This window comes from Megascapheus bottae, chromosome 7 (genome assembly GCF_031878675.1).
Source record: "Megascapheus bottae isolate mThoBot1 chromosome 7, mThoBot2.hap1, whole genome shotgun sequence".
NCBI classification, from domain to species: Eukaryota; Metazoa; Chordata; class Mammalia; order Rodentia; family Geomyidae; genus Megascapheus; species Megascapheus bottae.
Window position 1 is genome coordinate 28,841,505 of NC_143515.1, and position 15,508 is coordinate 28,857,012.

Here is a 15,508-nt window from a genome sequence, read left to right on the forward strand (position 1 = left end):
TAGACTTTCTCATGTATCAGAAGTGTAAATAAAAATAACCATACTAAAATTTAAAGGTCATATTAATCTTTCTGTGATTCCCAAATGAACCTGGATGAAAAATGTTAATAATTAGCAAATAATCACAACCAACAAAAATCCTCCTAAAGTATTTATCACTCTCAATGTGAAATTTTCTGTTACATGTAACCCCCTATATATATATATATATATAATCATAAGATATGTGCAATAAATTGAAATTTATTTTGATATATAGTTTAAAATTTGAATATACTAAATTTAAGAATTATGTAAATGAAAATAGCTTTAATTAGTATACAAATGGTGCAAAAATGTGTTTATTATGACATATCCATATACATAAGGATCTTTAATAAAATCTTCCCCAACATAATCTTTTCTATTTTCCTTCCTTCATTCCACCCATTTTCCCTCTTGTTGTCTTCCTTCTATGCTTTTGCCTTTGTGTTGCCATGCACATTTTTCATTATATTTTACATGAAAGTAAAACTATGTTACTTGTCTTTATTCTGTGTCTGGCTTCTTTTACTTAACATGATAATATCAGGTTTTATTTTCTTCAAGGAAATTATTTTATTCTTCCTTATAGTTGACTAATAAATATTCCATTTTGCAGAGATGAACATGACTGAGCAGGTGTCCTTAACATATCCTGGGTTATGATGTTCAGGACAGATGCCCAGGAGTGGTATGCTAGGATCATAGGGAAGGTCTATTTTCAATTCTTTAAGAAACCTCCACACTGCTTTCCAGAGTGGCTGAACTTGCTTACAATCTCACCAGCAGTGCAGTTGGTTTCCTTTTTCTCCACAACCCTGCCAGCATCTGATATTATCTGAGTGCAAAATCTTGGCCATTCTTATTGGAATAAGGTAGTATCTTAGGGTTGTTTTTATTTGCATTTCCTTCGTGACCATGGATGATGAGCATTTTCTCATATGCTTTTCTGCCATTTTAACCTCTTCTTTTGATAAGACTCTCTTTAGTTCCTTTGCCTATTTAGTGACTGGTTTGTTGGGTTTGGGGGGAGAGGATTAGTTTCTTAAGTTCCCTGTAGATACTGGATATTAAGCATTTCTCTGATGTATTATTGGTAAATATCTTTTCCCAGTTTGTTGGCTGTCTTTCTACTTTAGTATCTATGCTTTTATCTGTGCAGAAAATTTTTATTTTTAGGTAGTCCCATTTATCGAGTCTCTCTCCAATCTCTTGTGACACTGGCATTCTGTTCAGCTATGTTCATCTCTGCACTATTCACAATAGCCAGGGAAGGGAAACAATCCAGATACTCTACTGCAGATGAATGGATACAAAAAATGTGGTATAACCTCACTCCAGCTAGAATGGCCAGGATCAGGAAAACGAATGACAACAGATGCTGGAGGGGATGTGGCCAGGAGGGATCACTACTACACTGTTGGTGGGAGTGCAAACTCGTTCAACCGCTATGGAAAGCAGTGTGGCAGTGCCTCAAAAGGCTAAACATAGAACTCCCCTATGACCCAGCAATTCCACTACTTGGCATTTACCCAACCATCCAGAAACAAGGACATACTAAACCCACTAGCACAACAATGTTCATTGCAGCACTATTCACCATAGCAAAGATATGGAACCAACCTAGATGTCCCTCAGTTAATGAGTGGATCAACAAGTTGTGGTATTTGTACACAATGGAATTCTATGCTGCTGTCAGAAAGAATGACATTGCCCCATTTGTTAGGAAATGGAAAGACTTAGAAAAAATCATATTAAGTGAAGTAAGCCAGACTCAAAGGAACTTAGGCTCAATGGTTTCCCTCATCTGTCATAATCAGTAGAAACCTTGGGCTCTACTAGCAGAGATTTGCAATAGAGCAAAATCTTGATACATAAGGACATATAATGTGAAGCTAATTGAAAGGACTTCCAGGATACTGAAACAAAAGCCATACAATGAATGATTGTTGTCCTTAATGTACTATGTTGTCTCTCATCTCCTTTGCTGTCCCTTGGTTATCTCATATTGGTATAGTATCTCACTTTCTTATCTGATATATTGAATTTATTTGTATTTGGATATTTGAAATTTGATAGGGAAGGGGGGAAAACCAAGACGGGTGGGGGGTATGGGGGGGGGGAAACGGGTACCAAGACATGTAAAAGGGTATCAATGTATGTGAATTAATGCACCTTCTATCTGGCAAATATCATGTAACCCTTTTACTAATTACAATAAAAAAATGTGGTATAAAATGGAATTCTACATAGCCAACAGACAAGATAAAATAATGGCATTCTCAGGGAAGTGGATGAATCTAGAATGAATCATGTTGAGGGAGACGAGTCAAGACCAAAGGAACAAAATATGCATGGTATCCTTAATATGTGGCTATTAGATCCACACAGTAAAACAATGAGGACTCAATATTTGGATACCCAATGCTAAGGCATGGTATTGGAAATATAAACACAACTACATAGACATAAAAACCTATGACTCTATCGACATAATGTTTTATTACATAGAATAATATGTATCTATGACATACAAACCCTCAGCCTAATTTTAATTATGTTTTAATTATGAGCTTAATTATGAGTGACTGTTGTTCTTAATGTACTACATATTTTTTCTCTTCTCTTGTGTTGCCTTTTAGTTAATCTCATATTGTTATATTGTTACAGTATCTGACTTTGTTACATTGTATATATATATATATATACATACATATATATGTTTATTTGAAATAGGAGGGGAAAGAGATGAGGGGAGGGGGTGGGAGGAGGGAAATAGGGACAAGAACATGAGAATGGGTATCAATGTATGAGAAGTAAGGCACCTTCTATCTGGCCAATATAACTGTAACCCCTCTATACATTAAAATAAAATTTAAAAAGCTCAAAAGCATTGGAAATGTTCCTCAAATGGTAGAACACTTGCCTAATATTCATGGACTCTAAGTTCAAGTCTCTGCCCTGCTTTAAAAATAAAGCTGAAAGATAGATAAGCAGACAGAATGGAAGGAAGGAAGGAAGGAAGGAAGGAAGGAAAGAGAGAGGAAAAGGGGTGAGGGGAGGGAGGAAGGAGGGAGGTAAGAAATGAAGGGAAAATGAAAAATAAAATATGAGACACATTAAGATACTTTGCGTAGCAAAGAATGAAAACTCATAATAATATATCATTATTATTAGATATAAAATTAAATATTAAATATTTTGTCTGAAATAGTTGTTAGTTTATTCCTGGTATAATAAATATTTTAAATGTCTAGATATAAGTAGCAAAGAAATGTGCAAAACATTTATGTTGATAAATGTAAAATCTTGTTTTAATCCAGTCTCCTTAACCTCTGAGTTGTTTACAATCCTAGTAAAAGAGGCACTTGCATGGTGATTTTTCTATACTTTTGGACAGATTTCCTATAAGCAAATCTTAGAATACCTTCCTACAAGGCTGCTTTCCAGAATATCAAAATTGAAAAAGAAAAATCTGTAGCTGAATTGTTGCCACTTTCAACAAGAAGTTGAATGAACCAGAAAGAACCTTGGTCTATTTTATTTAGAAGGAGAGAGGAAAATGGGAAGAGACTCACAGGGCTCATTCAAGATAAATCTCTTGCATTTGTATAAGGATTATGAGAGAAATGTTAAAAAAATTTAGGGGCAACTTCTGACCTTGGTAGATGTAAAAACAAGTCTGTTGGTAAGTATTTTGATTAAATGAGTAGCATACTGAAGGATCACACTTCTACAGTAACACTGGGATCGAATCATTATTTTCATTCTATTAATCAATGTTATTACAAGAGAAGAAGAGAAGAATATTTTGTGTTTTCAGAAGGATTCAAGAGGATATTACAGTCATGGTAAAAGAGCAGGAAGTCATAGTCTGGGACAGCACTTTAAGAAGAAAGTACACAATAAAAACAGTAAAATCATGGTGAATGTAACCTAAGTTGTGAGACAGAACTCATTGAGCATAAGAAAAAAACACAATATTTCATTGATTAATTACAATATTCCAAACTCAAATTCATACCATGGTTTCTCAAATTATTTTATCTGTTCAGGTTCCAAAAGATAGCTTCCAAACAGAAGGGAGATTAATTTTAGACTATTTCCAATAGCAAATACTTATTGTTAAGGAGTGGTATATGTGGAATCATAACTTCCATACATTTGGATACAAAAATCGTAACATCAGTTATTCAGAATGTTACCCTATGTGAAGACAAGGTCTTTATAAATGCAGTTCAGTTACAAGAGAGCCATTAGCATGGATCCCAGATCTTATGAAAAGAATAATTTTTGAGACAGTCATATATAAAGAAAGTGCCAGGGAATGATAGATGATAAACTGAATATATACTTATTTGTCACCTTCAATTTTTAATTGTTTCTTAATCAAATACAAGAAGGGCTTAACTTCTCTTTGAGCATGAAAAAGATTTTGCAAGGTTTATTTTTAAGTCAATACATATCTATCCCCTTTGATTTTGTTTTTATGATTTTGATTTTCAGTATAGGATTATACTAATTTTATCAATGGATTTAGTTATGCTATGGCTTGTAGAGAGCCTGGTTTTATTTTAGCATTTTATTTAGTATATGAATGTTTGAGAAACAGAAATTTGTACCTGTCAATCAGAAATATATAAGTCTTTAGGTAAGTAAAATTATAGCATTTACTTTTCCATCATTACTTTTATTTTTAGATAATATTCCAGCAAGAATTATATGTGTTCTGAAATTTCATCGTGTAATTTGTTCTCTTCTGTTGTCAGTTTGCTTCATATTAATGTCTTTATCATTTAATAATTTTATTTAGCTTATAGAAGATAGCTTTCTAATTTTCTTTCCACCAATTATCAACTTTTTTGACCAAGATATGAGTCTCATTATTTCTAGAACGAGTTTATACTTGTAGCTTAACGTAAGAAATGTTATTCTATTTTCTATTTACATTACCTCCTCCTCTTTTCCGCCCTGACTAGGCAGCATATTGATTGCATTAGAAGCCCTGTATTAAGCCAGAGCTTATCTCCACAACTTGGAGATTTTTGGAATAAAAATGCTCTAAAAATGTAAGCTCCTGCTCCCATTTTTTTTCCTTGCATAGGTTTTAGGCACTGTAGTTTTTTATAGCTTGCTGTCTTTTGGCATAGTTTACTTTCATTGTCAACACACATTAACATACAATCCTGTCTGTACCTGTATCAGTCTATCTGTCTGTCTGTCTATTTCTAAACTCAACTTACCTTTTTTTCTGCCTAGTTTTTGTTATTGTACTCATGATTTTTCCCTCACTTCAGAAGCCTTTCTCCTGATCGCCTGAGAAAACATGAGGGAAAGTACATTTATTGACTGGTTATTTTTATTTCATGCTTGAATATGTCATTATTCTGCACTCATATTTAATTATGCTTTTTGCAATAATTCTGATCTCAGAAACTTTCAGTTTGGAATTGTGAAAACATTTTTAATTGCCTTGAAAATATAGCACTCAATTAAAAATTTAAATAAATTATAATTTATTGGTGTTGAAAAAGAGTGATTTCATCTTTATCCAAATGCCTTGAGCAAGAGCATTATCAGCCATTTGCTTAATAATTGTCAGGATGTTTAATTTTATGTCCTTTGATTTTCAAAAACTCTGTACTCACTCCTTTTTCTGCTTTTTATTCCCCCTATGTTTAATATTTGTGAAGCTCTAGGTTCATTTTTAGTACCTGTTTGATTGGAACAAGAATTTTATTTTCCTGAAAGGAATGGGATAATTTTTTCCCTCCTGAGTTATTTAGATGTTTATAATACTATTCCTTGGCCATATAAGAAATAATAAGTTATGAATTCAATGCAAACTGCATCAGGCAGCTGATGGTACACTGAGATAAGCAATCATATAATCTACCAAGCTATTTTTTATCTTCATTTTTGCTGTAAAGGTGATATACAGAGTGGTTAAAGTTATATAAGTCAGGAATTGAATACATTTCTTTTTGAATAATGTCATCCCTCTCTCATTTGCTCCTAGACTTTGCCCTTCTGATGTCCTTCACCTCAAGCTGTATAGATCATTTTCAACACAGTCTCTAGGGAGTATAACTGCTGAATTTGTTCACCCTTTACTGCATAGTTTCTGTGATTTTTGTGGACTTTTTTGCAGGGGTGGGGGGTCATGGGGCTTGAACTTAGCCTGAGCACTGTCCCTGAGCTCTTCAGCTCATTTTTCAATTAGATGTACAGTTACTATAATACTAAAAAATATATGAGTTTTAACCCAGATGCCCCTCAGTTGATGAGTGGATCAACAAGATATGGTATTGATACACAGAGGAATTCTACAATGCTGTCAAAAAGAACTGACGTCGCCCCATTTGTAAGGAAATGGAAAGGCTTAGAAAAAATTATATTAAGTAAAGTAAGCCAGACTCAAAGGAACATAGGCTCAATGGTTTCCCTCATTTGTCATAATCAGTAGAAACCTTGGGCTCTCCTAGCAGACATTTACAATAGAACAAAACCTAAGGCCATATAGGATCACAGTAAATGAAAGGACCTCCAGGATAAGGAAACAAAAGCCATATAATGAATGACTGTTGTTCTCAATGTACTTTTGCTGTCCCTTGGCTATCTCATATTTTAGAGTATTTCACCTGATTATCTGATATATTGTATATATGATTGTTTATTTGAAATTGGATAGGGAAGGGGGAAAAACAAGGTGAGGGGCGGGGGGGAAGGGAAATGGGCATGAAGACATGAGAAAGGGTATCAATGTATGTGAAGTAATGCACCTTTTATCTGGTGAATATAATGTAACCCTTCTATTAATTACAATATGGAAAAATTATATGAGGTTTGTGAAACAATGTGTGCTCCTATTTTATTCTATTTTTTTTGTTAAGCTGACTTTTGATTATATGGAATGTTCCAATAGTGTACAACATGGAACTCACCCTAAAATTACTTTTTTTTAACATTTTGAACTCTCATTTGTAATAATTCTACACATTAAATTTTTGAAGTACAGTAAATCATTTTTATATGAACTGATTTTGTTTGATGAATTATATCCTTTAAATCTAATATTACCTAGATTGCACAAAACAACATCAAAAATCATATAGAAAATAAGAATTAAGTTCACAAAAATGATTGTTCTTAAACCAAATCTATTTCAATAGCCAAAAGCCAACTGAAAGCTCAGAACATAATTGTGATCATAAGTAAAAGTTATCATAAAAATAAAAGCTATATCTATACTTTTAAACTTAGGTAATTTTTGAGTTAATGACTTCAAATAAATTGAGCTTAATTCATTTTATGCATGTATTAAAGTAGTAAATATAAATACTTAAGCCAAAATATTCAAATATGTGGCACACCTAAGATCTGCATCGTAAAATGTAGAGAGTTGAAATGTGATCATGAGAATATGTGTGGTGGTTTGGGTGTAAATTTTCCACCGTGAAATCCTATTGTGAAGGTTTAATCTGAAGTTCGTATTTCTGGTATAGAGGTTCGGGTCTTATTAGGAGGTGAAGTCGAGAAGGAGAAAATAGATCAATAGGTATGTTCTTATTTTACACCTTCCTGCCCACCATGAAGAAAACAGCGATTTCTGCCACTTGTTCCTATTTCCATGATGTTTAATTACATGGGTCCAAGCAACCACAAGTCAAAATATTTGAAAATGTGACTCAAATGGAATGTTTACCTCCCTTAATTTAGTTTTGTCATGACTAGGATAATACTGACTACAAACGTCACGAATACACTATGAGTAAACAGGTTTTTAAGAAACACTGTGCATTCTGTTAAGAGGCTGAGCAAATGTGATAGCTGGAAGAGTCTCCACACCATTGAACAATTATATAGAGACCTAAATGATAACAGTAGACCGCATAAAGCATATTTTTTATTCTTCTCTTCCATAAATACCAATGGTCTGAATATTTAAATGCTAATAGTTTTGAAGTCAATGGCTTTCCTAAATCTTAGGCAAATTATTGTAATCAAAGACATTGATAGGTGCATTCATCCAACTGTTTTTGAAAATTAAGTTTAAGAAATCTATTTAATAGTACTCTAAATTATTTTACTTTTTGTTTAACTCTCAATGGTTGTTTAATGATTCATTTGATTTCGTGTAGGAAAACTACTCTGCTTACTAGTCTGAGGAAATGTAAGTGAGCATTGATGTATATGAGATTGATGTGCTACCTACTGCACTAACAAGGCACCTAGAGTAGAGATGCTGGGGATCAAACCCAGGGCCAGATGCATCATTCTACCACTGAGTTACACCCCAATCTGGGATTGATGTATATAAGGGAAAGAAAAGACAGCAGATGTCCTGGTAAATGCTGTCTAATCAAAACAACAACAACAAAAAACAACTAGAGCTGAGTAGGCTGACATTGGTTAAGATGTGCTGTCCTCATCAATTGGCCTGCTGAATTAAAGTCCCACTGTCCAAGTACTTATAGTTTTTAGTCAGGTTTTCTCCCTGATATTAGTTATTTATACTATCATAAAATGAGCCCATATTTATCATATTGATTTTTCTTAGCATTAAGTTTTTGTGCTTTTTCCATTATTGTTCAATTCTGTCCAATCCTCTGACAGAGTATTCATCAAATATTACATTTTTTTATTCTCTATTAATATTTGTCCTTGGGGAATGTTTCACATTACCATTTAAGAAAAATAATTTATTTTTAATGTTTTTCATATCATTTTGCAAAGAGAGATTCAACTGTCTTGGTCTACAGGGCAAATAGAACACTAGATTGGTCTTGTGGTTTTTAAATAGTGATAAAATTGCACCCATGTAAACTTCAAATAAATTTCTAGAAATAATTTTCTAGAAACTAAATAGAATTCTACTTTGCTTATCAAAGAAAGTCATTTATTTTTATATATATTGTTGGGATAAGGTATAGAGGGGTTACAGTTACATTTGTCAAGTAGTTTGTGCATTACTTCTCACACATTGATACCCCTTCTCCCATTTTGTTGACCCATTTCCTTCCCTCCACCCCCCAATCATTTTGTTTCCCCCACCCCTTCCTTAATTCAAATAAACAAATAAACATATATACTATATACATCAGATACAGTAACAAGAGGAGACTAACAAAAGGCAAAAAAGAAGAGAAATAACATAGTACATAAAGAAAACAATCACACAAGATAAAGCTCTTGTTTCCATATCCTAGAGATCCTTTCATTTAGTCTCATCCTATATGACCTTAGGTAACTAGGTTTTGAGTTATTGTAATCCTCTGCTAGGAGAGATGTTTAACCTTTTCAGGAATTGCCATATTACTTTCCACAGTGGCTGAATGAGTTTACACTCCCACCAACAGTGTAGTAGCTAACCCTCTAGGCCAAATCCATACCAGCATCTGTTGTTATTATACTAAATCAAGTCAATTTTAAAAGGGAGAAACTAAAACTTTAAAAACATATCAAGAATTTTCTTACATTTTCCTACTTTTATTGGAAAGCAAGTACATTTTCATATTATTTGCAAATGCTTAAACTTTTTAGCTATCCTTTCAATATTCATAACAAAATTTAGGTCAAACAGTAAATTAAAATTCAAATTATCCATTGTTAATAAAAGGGTGACTAATATAATACCTAAATCTTCAATAAAAGTTCTAACTGAATTGCAGACAAAATAATTGTTTTGTGTTATATTTGTGATATGAGAGCAAAAATGATTGAAAATAGAATATCTGAAGTGAGAAATGAATTTGTCTCTTTCAATTTTTCAGCTCCTTGGAGAATCCAATTCACAGTTACTCTCTTCGCCTATGGTACCAGTTTCTTATTCTTTTTTACATGTTTTATAGTCAAGGTTTGTGATAGAGACTCTGAGGTCAAATAACTTAAAAAAATAAAGAGAAAGGAAAAGCTAACTTCTGCAATCAAATTAAAATTCTTTCTTTCATTCAATTCAGCCATCTACTTAGAAATTATACCATAATGGTTTAAAACTATCCATTTGAATTGAAGAACAAACACTTATTCTGACCTTAGGACATACTCATTTCTATCTACTCTTTTCATTTGCTTTTCCTCTTTACGATTTTTTTCTTTCAATAATTACTATCCTATTGAAATGATATGATAATTCATAACATTACTAGCAAAGTTAGGGGATACTGTGTTTGCGATTGTATTCCTCGAAATCAGAAAGTTTCCTTCCATGCATTATTTGTAAGGAGTTGAATCTAGTGGTCTAGAGAACTATTTCTTGCCCTAATGCAATTATTCTTTTTGGCCCCCAAGAATGGTAAAATTTTAAAGTGAAAAAAGCAACAAATTTGAGAAAAATGTGAAACGATGGAAACAAGATCCTAACACAAGAGTAAGAAGATAAAATCATTGTGTAGAACTCCAGGTGAGTTTCTGGAAAAGTTCACATCAATGTTTTGACTTAACAATTATGGACCAAGTTTACCTCTGAGAAATGAAAAGACAATTACAAAGCAGTAAAAATTAAAAGACAAAAGAACAACAGTGTTCAGAGCTGCTTTGTTTACAATGCCCGCTTCTATTCCTTTCTATTTCTCTCTTTCCTTTTCACTATTTTTATTTATATTATCTTCTGCCTAAGAACAAAAACTATCTATATGTTCAACAAAACCAGAAGAAATAAAAAATTTTCTTTGAAATTCTATAAAAAAAAACTACTGCTACAAGACTGTACCCAGTTATTTTAAAGAGACATAAAGAAATCTCCATTGTTAAACATATAAAAAATAACAGCAGGACAAATCCGAAGAGAGGTCAAATATTTAAAAGCAAAAATAACGCATACAACACAAAAAGAACACAAGAAAACATGAACAAAAATCCCAATATAAACATTGATAGAAAAAAATTTAATGTGATATATAAAACAGAAAGTCATTCCATATTTATACTTTGAAGCAATCAATATTGTTAAAGTATCACATAACTTATTTGATATATCAATTTAGAATAATCAATATCAACACCATATTCCTAGATTATTATAAGATAATCTTCAGATATTTATGAAATCACCAGCAAGAACAAATAACCCAAATCATCTTAAACAAAGCAACAAAGCCAACACAACAATAAAAAAGAAATTACAGCAGCCACGCGCCATGACTCATACCTGTAATCCTAGGTACTCAGGAGGCTGAGTTCTGAGGATCAAGGTTCAAACCAGGCTAGGCACAAAAGGACCTGAGAATATTTTTTCATTCATTTTTTATTGTGATTAATAGAAGGGTTATATTATATCCACCAGATAAAAGGTGCATAACTTCACAAACATTGATGCTCTTTCTCATGACATGGTCCCCAGTTTCCTCACACCCTCCACTCGCTTATCTTGATTCCCCCCTTCCCTATCCAATTTCAAATAACAAACTAAGCACATATAAATTATATCAGATAGCAAGGTAAAATATTGTAACAATATGAGATAATCAAGGGATGCCAAAAGAGATGAGAGATAACAAAGTACATTAAGAACAACCATCATTCATTATATGACTTTTGTTTCCTTATCCTGGAGGTCTTTACATTTAGTGTCACACTATTTGGCCTAATGTCTCTAAATTTTAATCTATTATAAATCTCTGCTAGGAGAGCCCAAGGTTTCTACTGATTATGACAAATGAGAGAGACTATTGGGCCTATGTTCCTTTGAGTCTGGCTTACTTCACTTAACATAATTTTTTCTAAGTCTTTCTATTTCCTTACAAATGGGGCGATGTCGTTCTTTCTGACTGCAGCATAGAATTCCATTGTGTGTAAATACCACATCTTGTTGATCCACTCATCAACTGAGGGACATCTGGGTTGGTTCCATATCTTTGCTATGAGGACCTGAGAGTCTTATCTCCAGTTAAGCTCAAGGATAGGATGGTAGCCTTAAGTTGAAGAGCTCAGGGACAGCCTAAGCCCAGGGATAGGGTGATAAACTTGAGGTGAAGAGTTCAGTGTCAGTGCCCAGGCCACCAAGTTCAAGTCCTATGAATCACATAAAAAAAAAAGGAATTACACTCAAAATTAGAATCAGGTTGTCAAGATAGGAACACAAATTGCTAATATGAGTTAAAGACAAAGAATCACACATACGGTGCTAGAAAATTTTGTAACTTCATGCAGAAGAATGAAACTAAAACCTCATATCTTATTATTTACAAATATAAAAATATCAGCTCAGACATGAGAAAGGGTATCATTGTATGTGAAGTAATGCACCCTCCATCTGGTGAATGTAATGTAACCCTTCTATTTAATTACAATAAAAAATATATGGAAAAAAATGTCAGCTCAAGACAGACTAAAAATGATGATTAAACCTGAGACAGTAAAACTAAGGTATGACATATACAGAAAACACCACAGAACACTAGGGCCCAGAATGACCAAAGGTGTGGAAAAGACTCCAAATACACAAGATGTAGAAGTAAAAATATAAAATGGAATTGTGTTGGGAGCCAGAGTGGAATCAAACTGTACTTTGATTTGCATCCGATAATTGCTTGATTGTCTTATTGTTTTTAGGCCTTCTCCTGTTCAATTGATCTGAGATTTACCATATGAATGTAACCCCCAACAGTTCCCTGATTAACCATCTGGATGTAACACCTGGCAGTGCCCTGGTCTCAAGAAGGGATATAAGCTTTGAGTTGAGAATGAACGAGGCGGCGGCAGTTTTTGCCTGGGCTGCAGACCTCCTGGACCCGATGTGTTTGTCTCTCTTCTATTTTTTCCAGTCCCTGTTCGGGCGCCAGTTTGTCTCTCTTCTATTTTTTCCAGTATCTCTAATTGTCTCTAATTATCCTGTCTCACTTTCCAAAAATGACTGGTCCCTTCATCTAAAGGGGAATGATGGGCGGAGATTCAGCTTCTGTGACTTCTTCAAGCTGACTCAGGGGCGTTGTCTCTGTGCTTGACCAGGGACCTTAAGAAGCCTAGCCTGTTTTATCAGGGATTGCAAGGATTAGATATCAGGAATAATAATTTGCTCCAAACTGGAGATCATATTCAACATTTAACAACTGCACAAACCTTCTTTAGCTACAATAGTTTAGCTTACTTAGCACCCATTTGCAAAGGCATTTTCCTGATTGTCTGGGGAACTAAATCTCTGCAACCTTAAACAATGCTTTAGTTGTCAGATGTAAACAGATTAATAGAGACACAAGCCTCAGATCCACAAACTTTCCTGAATTTGTGGCTGGTGTCAAATAAAAAATTCGCTTAATTAGGACTTTAAACTACCCACTATCACAGAAGATTGACAAGTTCCTGCCCAGTTATGAAAGGCACAGGCATTAGTAAGGCATGCTTACAAACTATTCTATGACCTCCCAGCTCTGATTAATATTGAATGGCCAAGCACGAGTGACTCTAGGATCTGACACCATCTCTGCCATCCACGCAGAGGCTTTCTGCATCTGGATGCTTCGTTGTCTCAGTAGTGTCTCTCCACACAGGGATAAACATCCCATTGGCATTTCACTTGCTTGGTTGCTGGACTTGAACTCGGGGCCTGGGCACTGTCCCTCAGCTCTCCAGCTCAAGGCTAGCACTCTGTCACTTTGAGCTCCAAAGCAACTCTGCCTCAATTAGCACTCTGCTGCCAGATTAGACACCACAGTCTCACAGGGACTTCGGTTTGCCCGGGGTTGGCTCAAAACTGCAGTTTTCAGATCAGTGAGTCCTACAAAGGGCCACGTTACTCCAATTAAAGCAACAAGGTGGTCAACACAGAAATAGTCTCTAAACATGAGCTTACCTAGAACCTGGTAAAAGCCAAAGTTACATCTGAATAAGGATTGCTGTCCTTCTCCATGGGCTAGCTGGAAGTTGCTATAAGGTAACTTACAAGAGCAAGCTGAAATAGCAATTAAGCAATTACTTTGGTAGTCCTAATTTTCCTTTTTTCTCTTTCTTTAAAAACATTTAAGACAACTTCACTTTCAAATATTGTTTAGAAACCCATTTCCAATGTTCTTAATAACTTTTACTGATACTGGCTTAAACAATTAACACCTTAGCCTTTATTTGCAATTGAAAAACCTTTAAGGGCACAAAGAACTCCTTCTGCCTTCAGGCCCCCTAGGGCCCAAGGCACTCCTCTTGCCTTTTAGAAAAAAGGGCTCTTTTGCAGTTTAGATTACTGTCTAGAACTCCAACAACAGTTTAAACTCAAATAACAGTTTTTCCCTAATTCAAGAACTATAGATATCAGTGCACCAAAAGTCTAAGTCTGGACTTAGTTTCCTCTCTTTTTTAAAATACACCCAATAGCATGGAGATAAACCTTTAAACATTCCTTTAAAATACTAATCACATTATCCACATTTTACCATCAGATTTCTAATGTCAGTTTGCAAGAAAGGACAGGCAAAGTTTCTGACGTTAATGAACAATTTTACATTTAAATCTCTAATACATGTTTCCAAACTTTAACTTAAAGTAATAAATCCCAAATTCCCTAACACCTCTGTGCTGAACAGGATACAATGTTTACAATGTAAACAGCTGTATGCCCTGCAATAAAATGCAGATTTCAGGATCTAGAAAAATATTTACCAGTTTTTCTTTAAGACAACACAATAATTCTTTGAGACATTGTAAAACATTCAAACCTAATATTTTTCTTGAAGTTTTAAGCTTAGATTTACCCAATTGTCTTTGTGTTTAAGTATAAATTTATCCATTGTTTTATACAGCATGCTGACAATTTAACCTTGAACATGTTCACTCACTCATTCACACACATTCATACTCAAAGATCATAAAGCGCGCAAAATTAATATCGGCCGTTCAATTTCCGGAAGTTTTAGTACCATGAGGGTTTTTTGCTAATCTTATTCTTGTGGGTGACAACCAAGTTTTAAAACAAAGCTTTTTAACAAAGCGACTAGCTAAAATTTAAGACTGAAGTTTGTGTCCTGCCACCGTCTCCAGACTGTCACTTCGGCAGGTTGTAGGAAAAAGGAAACTAGACGGAGACTGCCTGGGCTGCAGACCTCCCGGACCCGATGTGTTTGTCTCTCTTCTATTTTTTCCAGTCCCTGCCCCCTATTTCAGGAACCCCAATTTGCTGCCGGTAGGCCCCGGCAGAATTGCATCAAGAAAAAGATTTGCCACAGCCTAGAAAACAAACCACTTAAGGAGTGCGTTTCCCACTGCTAGTGAGAATGCCAGTTAGTATGATTATTATGAAAGGTATGGAGGTTCCTGTAAATTTAAAATTAGATTTTCCATATGGATCCACAAGTCTACTATTGGATATCCATAAATACATATACATATATATGGATATGTGTACACATATATGCTCATATGAAAATATGTGCACATATGTATGCATGTACATGTGTATACATATGTAGACACATATGAATGTTTGTACATATGTTTATATACAGTTAATGAAAATAATGTATGGAGAGGCATCTGCAGTTGCTTATTTACTGTAGCAATA